Raw genomic sequence first — 14,135 nt, 5'->3', positions numbered from 1 at the left:
AAGCCAACCTGTTCATTTTAGTGAGGCCACGTGTCCACCTACACACATGATACTTTATTTTATTCTCTTTTTTTTATTTTTTTAAATTACTGTACTAGGCTGAGTCAACCCACAGAATGGGCTCTGATTTTACTCGGGGTTTGGTTTTGGACGTGTGGGCTTGGTTTTACACGTGTGGGCTTGGCTTAAGTCAAAAGACTCGGGCCTCTGTTTATATTCCAGCCCTCTATTTGGGCTTTTGAACTTTGGACTTTGGCTCACTATTGATTTTTTCACACAAAGCTTGGGCTTAAAGTCCACCATAGATTTCCAAACGGATATCGGCCTGGCCTTCAATTAACTTTCAAATAAGCTTAAGCCCATGTCCACTGTGAATTTAAAACTGATTTGAGCTCTTAAACATATGGGCTCAGGTATTAATGAACCTTGATCCAAATTGGATCTGGGTTTCGGATTTGTGAGTCCTTAAATTAGACGGGTTGGATAAAGTTTGAATGGATTGGGTCAATGGACAGATTTAATGGATAAGATCCACCAATTGGATCCAAATTTAGACCCTTTTTAGCACATTTTCCTTTCACTAGACTGAATGAAAAATAAAATTGTATAAAACTAAGATGTACTCTTTAACTCCTCCAATCTTCTACATCCTTTCTGATTATGTTCTTAACTTCAAAACCTCTGAAACCCAGCAATTTCTCCAAACAATTTGCTCGAGCTTTCAATTAGATTTTGTTTCGATTGAAACTACTTGAATGACCCACTCAAATTAACTTACTCTCTGCATGTGTCCCGTGTGCAAATTTTATGTGAAAAAATTGCTTCTTGTCTGCATGTCTCTCTCTGAGCTTCACTATCAAAATGCCTCATGTCTTTATGAATTTCTTTCTCTGAATGCTTATCACACTATCCCTTCTCCGTATGAATCTCTCTATTTGTAGACTTTTGAGAGATAATTTAATTGAATTGTGATTGATTTTGTAACGTCCCTCAATTTCTTAACATAAAATGTCACATAATAGATCAAATGGTCAACCTGACCCCGTGGGTAGCGGGGACACCTGTCAAACACAGCGGAAAACCTAACAGTAGTAAACATAAAATCTCAAACATCAAATCATAAAACATAATACCATAACTTTCTATAACATTATAAAACTGTACTTCTATACATCCTCATATACATCAAAATATCTCTAGGGTCAAACACAAAATAACTCTGACCCTATTACATAATCTTACCCTTCTCACAGGGTAATCTCACTAACTCAACGGCGGCCCTAACCCGCCGGTCTCTCAGGTGCTCCTGAAAAATTAATTAAGTTTGGGGGTGAGACACTTCTCAGTAAGGGAAAATAAACTAAATACAACTATGTGGCAACATGAATATTTAATGCAATTATATGTATACAATACATTTCATATTTCATAAACATTCATCATACCATATTGAAAAATCACATGCTTTCGTATTTTCTAGTAAGCCATATCATATATAAAACATTTGTTATACTGATAATACTGAAAACATATGCCTAGGATGAATAGTTAGCTGGTGTCATGTATTACCCCCCATGACAGGTTGTGCAGCCCGAAGGCGGGACTCGACAATGGCTGGCCAACCACTGCCTAGTCAAATATGTCTGTAAGTACGATGAACCCGCCACAGCCTAGTCCGTACTGCCAAGTGGACGTCCACACTCTACTGAAAGCCACATCGATTATCCATCTCCCATCCCCTCGTGGGATGGTTAGCACTAATCTGACGTAAATATCTTATCTACAATATAGCTACGGTACCGAGCCCCTGAACTGAACTAAACTAATATCCTGGTTGTGATAACATATAATACATGATCATATATATAACATCATTACAGTCTTATGCCGAAAATATAGTAATTACGGCCTCATGCCAAAATCATGCATAAATATGGCCTTGTGCTGATATCATAAATACGGCCTCGTGCCGATAACATAAATACGACCACGTGCCGATAACATAAATACGGTCTCGTGCCGATAACATGAATACATGGCCTCGCGCCAAAATCGTTTCAGGTATATATATATTCTGAAAAAAAATCATTTATCATATATTCGTCAAATTCATCACACCATAACTCATCTTTTCATAATACCTGAAATCATACTGTATTCGTAAAATCTTTCACATCATAATACATTTCACATAAAATAATATTCATGCCACACATATGTTGTTAAAAGTAATACTTTATATTCTAAAATTATGATTTTCCGGCATCTCATACATACATATATATTTTAATCATCATAACAGTATTTTCCCAATCACACCTTTCATTCATAATAAACAATATAGCATATACTTTCTGAAAATAAATTTACTCATAATTAATAATAATTTGCATGGAAAATAATTGCTTTAGTTTATTCCCTTACGTGGCTACTGAGAAATTCGTTAGGACCGAAATCCTACGCCCTTGACGCCTGAAATTTAACCCCTGCAATTTACATTTTCCCTAAATTAATTAACCTATTTCTCCAAAATAATACTCATTTAGCCTTCCCTAGGCTCAATATAATTCAAATTAATATTTAAACTATTATTTAACATCCCTATTTAATTTTTCAAATTTTGCCTGCGGGTCCCAAAATTACACCCGTGGCGCTCACCCGGTCCCTAAATTCCTGAAATCCTACTTCAGTCCTAGATGCTTAATATTTTAGCATTTCTAAATTAATGCTAATTAATTAAAAATAAGCCCCTTAATAACCCCTTCACCCCAAATTTGGGGTTTTGGCCTGACACCCCCACGAGAATTCGATCTTACTAGACTTGTAGAGAATCATCCCTAGATTCTCGTGGTGGTGTCCGTTCGTCAATTGGGCTTATATTTTGCAAGAAATTAAAGAAAAAGGAAAAAAATGGCTTATCCTAGGGAATACGCTTACGCCGCTCATACCACCGATCTGCTCTAGTAGAAATGACGGCAGCGGCGAATGGAGTTTAGTGGTATCTTCGGATTTTCGATCGGGCGAAAATCCGTCACGAAATCGAGGAGAGAGGGAGAGAGAACGTGAGGAGAGAGAGAGAGAGAGAGTTCAGAGAGTTGCAGAGAAAAGAAAAGAAAAGAAAAGAAGAAGAAGAAGAAGATAATACAGGGGGGGCGTGAATTCAAGTTAAGAATCCACCTGACATAATTCGTACTAATAGTTTATATGACAACTTTAATTGAATTAAATAAATAAGTACAAGTCCGTACTAATTCAAAGTATGAGAACTAAAATAGATTTCAATGATAGCACAAGTACTAACTTATCATTTCATTCGTGTATTTTTCTTTTAGAGGGTGATATTTTTTCTCCCTTTTATGACTCAATCTTCTTAGGTGGTTTAACTCCCTTGGATGTGGACCTTCCATCCATAGTATGTTGATTTCTATAAAAGTAATAACTTCTCATATAAAGTCATATGGTTGTGAATATGCATAAAGTCATTAGTATAACAATTTACATACACTTCCTTTACATTCCTATACTATCATTTTGTAATTTAATGAACATGATATAACAAATATTCATATGATGACAAAATTTGGTGGGATTGGGCTGGCACCGATAAACTATAAAGCGACTTAAATTATCAAATCAATTAGTTTTTTCCTTGTAGAATATAACCTTCTCGGTAGTCAATCCATGTCATCCTTTTGTTATTGCCTCCTTCATTTGCAATTCTTTGAAATAACATTTAGAATTGATAAATTGTAGCATACCACATTAGCAATTGTACTTGAACAACTGAGAGATATGATTTATTGTGGATCCAATAATGTTGATCCCACGACACTTTAGCAAGTACTAGCATTAATATAGCATCTTATGATTGATTGGATTCTAAACTCTATATTGTGAAATCATTGTTCACAAGTATTTATCCAGCAATTTAGGGATTGTATTTTTTTTTAAAAGAAAAAGCATAAATTGATAGGAATTTTCTTTTTATTCTGTATCTATGCCATTAAGAAGTCAATTTCCTATTTTGCAGTTATTTTCAGTTAGAAGTTTAATTTCATAAAATATTTTTCATTCCTCTTAAATATTGTAATAAAATAAAAGCACATGTAGTTAAACCGGTGAAACTAATACTCCCTTCATACATAAATTTTAAAAATTCTCATCAATTGCGAAAGAAACCACAATATGTGCATCGTGTGCAATTGATTAATGATTTGGCGTATAACTTAAAAGGTACCTTCTTACGTAGTTTTTGGAAAACTAATAAAAAATTTGAAATTATCAGTAAACTTCAAAATTTAAAAGATGTTATAAAGCTAATTCTTGTTTTTAAAAATTTGTTTAAAATTTTCATTAACTATCTATACTAGCTAGTTAGCCAAATGACGAGATAGATAATCGCATACACAAACCTAATCCAAGTGTAATTTCTTAAAAAAAAAGTTGAGTTCATCATTCAATTCTCATGTAAGATGTTGAGGTTGTCCCTAAAATGGGATTCAGTTTAAGGATACGTGTAACGACCTAATTATAAATATAAAAATGCTCTAATACCAAAGCTATACCGACCTGAATCCGAAGTGGGATAACAGGTATATTTGTCCATAATTCATCCAATCTAAACAACAGAAACATAGACACAAAATCCCAGATACAATACTAGAGTTCTAATATCATCAATCATCACATAAATATCTTCTCATTATCTCTCGACCTTAAATCAAATTAATTAGAGCTTTTGAATATTGTTGAATGGCTAGGATGGCTGCACTAGGTTTCAATCTAAAAGAAGGTTAAAATGTTTAAGAAACCTATGCACAAGTAGTCAAAATGGAAGGTCATTCGCACTAGTGCCCCTCACATGCTACAAAATTGTGAAAATAGGTTAAATTCACTAAATGAATATTGATTGTGACCTTTTGGTTCCCTAAGCCTATGCATTCAAGGTTAAATCTAAAACTATTAAAAATTGAGGGCATAGGATAATAAAGAGTTGACTGCACTATTGAGGGGGAGCAACAACAATTTTGAAATTCATCGGATAAACATTATAAGACATTGTGCTTATCACAACATTCATTTCAAGTATGAATACCTTGAACATCATATCCTGTCTCCACTGAATCAATCTTTGATATGGACTGTTCATGGTATGGATGAACACCTTGTATGACGTAGTGTTAATTTTCTAAAGCATACGTGTTCTATAGAAAAGACCCTACTGGTTATTTAAAATGCTTGATCTATAATCAGTATAATTATTTTAATGATATAAAATGTTTGCTTATACTGTTGTAATGAGTTTTTCACAATTAGTATCAGTATATGTAGCTAACTACATCTAAGTTAGGATTCAAATCGATAGGGGAAGCTTTTAAACTCAAAATTTGGCTTAGATCTCTAATAAAAAATTTTATGTGGCATATACTTAAGCGAGATGATGTTATTGAATATCTTGATTGAAAATATATTTCTTAGCCACAATATTCTTTAATATTGCCATATGATCTTACTTTTAATATTTCAAATCCTTAGGATCTATATGACTTTTTTTTTTTTTGGGGGGGGGGGGGTGTTATATTTTGAAATGATCTGTGCTTAATTATTTGCCAGAAAAACAATGCTTGCTTAAACTCTTAAGTTAAAGTTTTTTTTTTCAGCAAACATTGTTCCAAGTACTTATCAGTAATATCACAAAAGGGGAAATTATTTTTAAAGCAAGAAATGAACTTATAATAGATAAATCTTTTTTCTTGCCTATGTGCTTAAAGGTATTCATGACATATGCTTTTATAACTTTCTTAAATTTATTTCTATCATGATTTTTTTTTTAAAAAAAAGGGACAAAAGGGGGAAAAGATTTAAATGCTCTTTTTTAACTAAAGAGATATTTTTTGGCTCTTTTACTGATGACAAAAGGGGGAGAAGATTATTAAGCAAAATTAAAAATCATTTATAACTGCATTCTCTAGCTTTTGTTATTTATAAAATGGAAAATGATACTTATGTACTCAATTGAATATTTTTTAAAGTAACCTTCAAACATATACTGCACATTGAACCACTCATCTTAACTACATAAGTTGAAACATTATGAAGTCTTCATGTTTGTAATGGAGCTATACTGAATATTATTTAAATTATGCATATTGTGAGGGGGAGCTTTGTCAGACATATCCAATTTTGCTTATGTGTTTGTCATCATCAAAAAGGGGAAATTGTTGGTTTTTTGAGTCCGATCCCTATTTTGATTATGATAAACAACAGTATCTCCTTTGTGTGCCAAGTGTATAAACAGGTTCATTTTTCTAAGCACGAGTAACAAATGGAAAATGGAAACCGTAAGAGGACGAAAACGATTATACGTTGAGGTATTCCAAGGGATTACAAAGGAGCAAAACACGAAGATTTTATTTATTTTTCTTGGATTGTAATAATTAATTATATTTAATTGTGTATGCATCTCAGGATTTAATCTGAAGCTCACTGACCTTAGATTGACCTTAGGGGCTTGAGCTTTTCATGAAAAACTCCAAAACAAGCTTTTCAAAACCCCTTCATGTTTCTTCTGTCACATTAGTGAGTACTTTTCTCTATCAAAAACTCCTTATCTTAGAAAGTGTTCGACATGAAAGTTGTGAGATTTTCTCTTAGCTTTCTTTTAATACTAAGTACATTTAATTTAAAGTTGTATAGAAAAAGTTATGTCCAAAATAATGAAGGGTATCCGTAGTAGAAAAATTCCCTTCATGTTTCTTTTGTCTCATTGATGAGCTATTTTATCAATCAATCACCCCTTAATATTAAAAGTATTTAACATGAAAATTTTGAGATTTTCTCTTAGATTTCTGTTGATACTAAGAATGTCTAATTTGGAGTTGTATAGAAAAAGTTATGACTGAAAAACTGAAAGGTGTATGCGGAGAAAGCGCCCCAACGGTAGAAAAACGGTTAGTTTTTGAATTAAATTATATTTTAATACTCCAACGGTCATAAAACGATTATATCTCCAATTTATCCTATAAATACATACCCAAACACTTGTAAAATGTTAGAAAAATCATTTAGGAGCATTCTTGCATATTCTCTCTTTCCCAAACATATTTTGTACTCTATTTTTGAAGATCAAAACTTATTTCTCCTACTCTTCTTCTTGAAAATCTTTGTGGGAGAATTATTTTTGGGATTTCCAAGCAAGGCTTGAGTTTGAGCATATATTTATACTAATATATATATATATATATATATATATATATATATATATATATTACATAGGAACTCCAACGACCAACAAGCCCTTCGGACCCCCTGGTGCGACACCAAACCTACGGATCAGCGTCCTCCCCTACATCTCACTGATCAGATAAAGTTCAGAATGCGGACACGAATTCCATGTATCAGTTGGACGTTCGGCCAAACCGACCCCCAGGACACATCTCCATTACCATCCACGATCCCCGCTGGCTCACAGAAAACTCTCACAATCCATGGTCCCCACTGGCTCACAGAGCGAACTCTCACCATCTACGATCTCCGCTGGCTCATAGAGTAAATTCTCACTATCCACAGATACCACTGGCTCCGTGAGTGTATCTACTTGGAATTGAACCCCCGATACTTCTTCTGACATGCTGATACTTTTCCACCGCGCCATGCCCGTGGGGTTTATACCAATATATATTGCTTGAAAGTCTTCTTACCATTTGATGCTTTTTTAAGGTCAATCTTGAAGAAATTCACTCTCCTACTCTTTCTATGAAATATCATTTTTGGAGAAAATTCTTGTTGAGTATTACAAAAAACCTTGAGCATATTTTGACTCATATATTAATTGCTTGATAGACTTCTTAATTTATCAAAGGTCATTTGAAAAGAAAATCATTTTCCATTCTCTTACTCAATTAAGTTCATTTTCCATTTTGAGAGGTTTTATCATATTCTACCAAACTTCATTTGAAAAATCATTTGAGAGTGCATTAAGAATTTTATTTGTACAAATCAACTTATTTGAGAAGCACTTTACTTGTATGCGAAATTTCATATCATTTGTATTTACGGTTCAAGTTGTGAACCAGAAAGAGGTAGTTACGCATTGTGTAAGCAGCGGATTGTAAAGAGGTAGCTACGCCTCGTGTAAGCAGCGGATTGTAAAGGGAAACTTCGCCCTGATAAGAAGCGGATTGTAATGAGAAGCTCCCTCCCAGTTTTAAGGAGTGGATAATGGAATCCTTGGGTGGTTTGGCAAAGGAGAGGACGTAGGCGGGAGTCGCCGAACCTCGTTAAAAACTGTGTTTGCGCTCCCTCTTCCCTACTCTATTTAATTTTAGTACTTTACTTTCCGCACTTGTATGCTTATATTCAATTTGTGTTGAATGTTATAATTATTTTAAATATTTGCATACATTATTATTTTTGAGATCCATGCTTGTTTAGAAATATCGGAGGTTGTGTTATACTGATTGTGGAATTAAAATAAGGATAAATTGACCTAAAAGGAATTTTAAAATACTCAATTCATCCCCTCTCTTGGGAATACACCATAATTCTCATTATTATTATTATTATTATTATTATTGAATAATTTTCTAAGATGAATATTTCAAATTCAGTGAACAAATTTAAATTTTTTCATAAATATAGGAAAAAAAAGCTCAAGTATAGGTTTTTTTTTTAAGTCACCCTAGCCACCCTTTATCACCACTTCCCTAGCTTCTTCACTTCCACCGCCATATTATGTAAGTGCAACACAATTTTGGTGTCATATGTGTGTGTGTGTTTTTTTCTCGTGTGGGCTTATATTTGTTAGAGATGGAGCCAGAAGACAGCTAGGAGACAACACGTTGCCGAGTCAGAAAACTCGTGGTGAATTTAATTTCACGTAGTGGAATTTATTCTCTATTAATCTCTTCATTATAAACTTCCAATTATGATTAATTTGATTGGTTTTATCTTAATTTTAATTTACATTCAAAGCCTATAAAAGGAGGGCTGTGGAAGATGTATTATATAGCACAAAAGTGCAGAGATAGCACAAGTGTGTGCAGAGTAGCTCAGAGAGAGCAGAGAGCAAGAAGGGAAGAAGAGAGAGAGAGAGAGAGAAAGAGAGAATTATAGTATTTTTTGGCGAGTAAGTGAATTTTGGTGTGTGCTCCGTGACGTAGGTCGTTCTTGACCGAACCACGTAAAAATCTTGGTGTCACTTTGATCTGGATGCTCACAGGGTCCTATCAAGTGGTATCAGAGCTCGGTTGGAGCAGAAAAGCCAGATTGGAAGTGATCCCGAAATTCAGAGCTCTTTCCAGTAGATCAAAACTATGTTTTGACAACACCATCGCATTCAGCTCGCCGAGACGAAGAGAAGGGTGCAATTCGGAGCTCGAATGGATTTCTGTAGAAGCCACAAACGCCCCCACGCACCTTGCCGGAGCAAGATGCCCCTCCACGTGCCGTCAATGCACCGGCAAACATCTCCTCACGCACTGCATGCGGTGCACGTGTCTTCTTCGCCCGTTCTGCCTTGACCCGACTCGGTTTAGTCCCAAACCCGACCTTGCAGGAGACTCAGACCTGGGGTTAACTCGAGATACGACTTCACGACCCGGATCTGACCCGCCTTTTCAGAAATGGCCACGCCAGCTTTGCCATGACAGTTGGAGGCGCCACGTTGGCAGGTCCCGCCACGTCATCGGCCACGTCATTAGTGGGCCCAGTCTACCACATCAGCGCCACAGCATCAGGTGGATCCCACCCTGCCACATCATCAATAGTTCCGACCTCTGCCACGTGAGCTTCCACGTCAACAGAGGTGCCACGTCAGCACTGACACATCAGCTGTGCCACGTCAGCAAGCTTGGCCAAGTTTGACCAAACTTTGACTGAGTTTTTTGGAGTCGTTTTGGGTCCATTTTTCGAGCGACTTGAACCATTTCTAGGGTTTTCGATCGTTTTAGATCCAACCGAGCTATCAATTTGAGCTAATTCCATCTCTAGATTAGTGAGTCAAGATGTCAAATGAAAAGAGTTCAAAAATCGAAATGTTCAGTGGAAATAATTTCAGTTTTTGGAAGATGCAGATAGAAGATTATTTGTTTGGGAAGGAATTGTACTTACCGTTGAAGGGTAAGCCAACATCCATGAAAGAGGACGAGTGGGAGTTGCCTGATCGAAAAGCCCTCGGAGCCATCAGAATGACATTGTCGAAATCTGTGGCGTTCAATATCAAGCATATAACATCCACCAAGTCTCTGATGGATGCGCTCTCTAATATGTATGAGTAGCCTTCAGTCACAAATAAGGTACATCTCATGAAAAGATTATTTACAATGAACATGTCTGTAGGTGAGAGTTTCAGTAGGCATTTGAATAATTTCAATGAGTTGTCTAATCAACTTGCCTCAGTCGGGATAACTTTTAATAATGAGATTCGGGCTTTACTGATTCTTAGTCAGTTGCCTGAAGATTGGAATGGTGTCGTCACTGCCAATAGTAGCTCCGCAGGAAAATCGAAGCTTGTATACAATAAGGTTGTCAGTATGATTTTGACGGAGGAAATAAGAATGCAGCCAAACCATAGCTCAAATTCGAGTTCAGCCTTGAACATGGAGAGTCGAGGCAGAGGAAACAAGCATGGACGATCAAACAACCGCGGCAGATCTAGGCCCAGACGGTCTCAATTAGGAAATCCCAGAGGTACTTAGGACACAGGTTCCCAAAGCACTAAAGTTATTGAGTGCTAAAACTGTGGAAAGACTGGTCATTACAGGAACCAGTGCAAGAGTCAAAAGAAAGAATTCGAGATGAGGGCAAAGACAAAAGCAAATATTGCTTTTGAGAATGATGAGATGTTGATATGCTTTTTGGAAAGCAAGCAGGAGTCTTAGGTCTTAGACTCCAGAGCCTCATTTCATGCCATATGCTGCAGAGTTTGCCTGGAAGAGCACACACTAGGTAATTTTGGTAATGTGTACCTTGGCAACGATCAACCTTGCGACGTAACTGGCAAGGGAGTTGTGAAGATCAGTATAAACGGGTTAGTATGGAAACTGAAGGATGTCAGGTATATTCCAGACCTGAGAAAGAATTTGATCTCAGTTGGTCAGCCGGCAGATGAGGGATACACAGTGAAATTCATTGGCGATGAATGGAAAGTCTCAAAGGGTGTACTAACGATTGCGCGAGGTAAGAAAAACGGAACATTTTTTCTAACCTCCAATGCCTCCATGTCTATTTCAGCTGCTGCAGGAAATGACGGCAGCAACATCTGGCACCAACGACTTGGTCACATGAGCGAGAAGGGACTCAGGGTGATGCACTCAAAGGAAAAATTAAGTGGTCTGCAGTTAGTGCAGGTTGACATGTGTGAGAATTGTATAGTTAGGAAACAAAAGAGGGTTAGTTTCCAGATAGACACCCATGAATGTGTTGGGACACATTAGCAGAATACTGAGAATCCTCAGGTGGAGGAACCAGTGAAGCAGATTGTCGCACCACCATCTCCTACTCCAGGTTCGGAGCTTAGGAGAGCTACTCGGTCACATATACCAGACAAAAGGTATATTGATTACTTACTTTCTACAGATGGAGAGAGACTGAATGCAATGATAAAGCATGTCAGGTGGCAGATACGAGCAAGTGGGAGCTTGCGATGAAGGATGAGATGAAGTCCCTCACTTCCAATAGAATGTGGAAGTTGCCCAAAGGCCTTCACAAAAAGTGGGTGTATAGAATTGAAGAGGAGCATGACGGCTCCAGATGGTACAAGCCTTAGTTGGTAGTCAAAGTCTTTGAGCAAAAGGAAGGGATTGAGTACACATGCATTTTTACACCAGTTGTGAAGATGACAACCATCAGATTAGTCTGCAGAAATCGAGCAGACAGGAAGGTGGCGACTACAGAGAAACTGAAGTTGTGTTCAATTTCAGTTGGTCTTCATGTCTGAAGACATATGTTATGAGCACATCATTTATTCATGATACTTTGATTGAGAAGGTGTCTCTGTCTCCAAGTGGGAGATTGTTAGAGATGGAGCCAGAAGACAGCCAGGAGACAATGCGTTGCTGAGTCAGAAAACGCGTGGTGAATTTAATTTCACGCGGTGGAATTTATTCTCTATTAATCTCTTCATTATAAACTTCCAATTATGATTAATTTGATTGGTTTTATCTTAATTGTAATTTACATTCAAAGCCTATAAAAGGAGGGCTGTGAAAGATGTATTATATAGCACAAAAGTGCAGAGATAGCACAGGTGTGTGCAGAGTAGCTCAGAGAGAGCAGAGAGCAAGAAGGGAAGAAGAGAGAGAGAGAGAGAGAGAGAGAGAGAGAGAGAATTGTAATATTTTATGACGAGTTAGTGAATTTTGGTGTGTGCTTCATGGACGTAGGTTGTTCTTGACTGAACCACGTAAAAATCTTGGTGTCACTTTGATCTGGATGCTCACAGGGTCCTATCAATACTTATCGTGACATCCCGAAGAAGGGTTCTGGGAAGGTGAGGAAATGATAATATTGAAAATTTTGATGGAGTCGCCACTAACCTATTATATACCTAGGTGCGGTTAGAATATCTAATTACTAGTTATTTGATTGGTCATTAGACTAAACCTAAGTCAAGGAACCAGTAGTCTCGGTTTGCCTTTACCAGGGTTAGGATTAAGAGTTTAGCTATGCGAGGGGAAGACATTCGTACCCCCTACACACCTGTTCGAGTAACGGTACCTAATTAATTATGAATTGTCCCCAAAATAAATTTCATAACCTTTAATTAACTCATTTTAAAATAAATAAATAAATGAACAAAATCAAAAGGAGATTAAAAATCTCCGTGCGATTTAGGAATTTCTAATAAGACCTTTGTTAGGAATATACGAACAAATTCCCGAAACCTGTGAGAAACAAATAGAGAAAGAATAACGCCAAAGAAAAATTCAATTACACGCACAAGACAATATTTACGTGGTTCGGCAATTTTGCCTACGTCCACGGAGTTGCAGGGATTTCAATATTATCAGGAAGAAAGCACAGAGAGTGCGGCGATACAATTCTCTCGCTCTCGCTCTCTCTCGCGGATACAACCACACAAACCCTAATCACCCGAAAGCACCCTTTTTATATGTTGCGCCTAGGGTTCCGTTCCGAATGGGCTACAAAAAATTTTCCCCGGGGGCGTTGCCCCCAGACCCCCAAAGTACGGCTTGTAGGCCCAAGCCTTCGCTCCATGGACTAAGCCTTAGGATAGAAATCTTTAATTAAATAGAAGTCGGGTTGTCATCCAAATTAAGACACAACTAAGTTCCACAAAAGCCCAACAACCTTCACACAAGGGAATGTTTTTAGACAAACCCTCTCTCAGAGCTAATATAGGTGAGACCTAAAAAATCTCATTGCCTTTTTCAAAATCATAGGAATGCACACACACAAAAACAAACAAAATCACCAAATTCTAAGAAAAATAACCTTTAAAACATCCCCTGATTTTTCAAACAAATTTGAAATTTTTTAAAAAAAATTTCAAATTTTTTCTAAAATTTTTAAAGATTTTTCCTCACCTGAAAAGTGCTACTATAATGGCAACAACTATTACTTGTTCTTGCAGCCAGCTGACGCTGCAGCCGTGTGCTCAAAATCCAAACCCTCCATCACATTGAAACCCAAGCTTAGTAAGACACTGATTAGGAAGTGTTGGGGAATAAATCGACCTGGAGCAATAATCACACACGAAGAAAAATAGAAACACACACAATGAACACTGGATTTACGTGGTTTGGTCCAAACTGACCTACGTCCACGGGAGCACACCACTGCACTATAATCTGGGAGAAATAACACACGGAGGAGCCACTGCTCAACTCTCTCTCTCTCACCACAACTCTCTGCTCTTTGCACTCTCAGTACACTGCACACCTCTACTCATGCAGCTCACAAAGTTCACCTCTCTCACAGCTCTCTGTACACAACACACTTCACACATAGCCCACACTTCACACATAGCCCACACTTCAGCTCTCCACACACACAACTATATATATACAAGAGGGAATGGAGATTCAAAGATGGTGGCTGCAGATTTCAACAAAATCTGCAGCGTAGGTGGCCGCCGGACTTCAGAGTCAAAGGTGGTGGCTGGGTTGGTGCAG

The sequence above is a fragment of the Malania oleifera genome, chromosome 10 (assembly GCF_029873635.1).
Source record: "Malania oleifera isolate guangnan ecotype guangnan chromosome 10, ASM2987363v1, whole genome shotgun sequence".
Classification (NCBI taxonomy): domain Eukaryota; kingdom Viridiplantae; phylum Streptophyta; class Magnoliopsida; order Santalales; family Ximeniaceae; genus Malania; species Malania oleifera.
The sequence above is the reverse complement of the archived record's forward strand: the minus strand, read 5'-3'. Positions refer to the sequence as shown.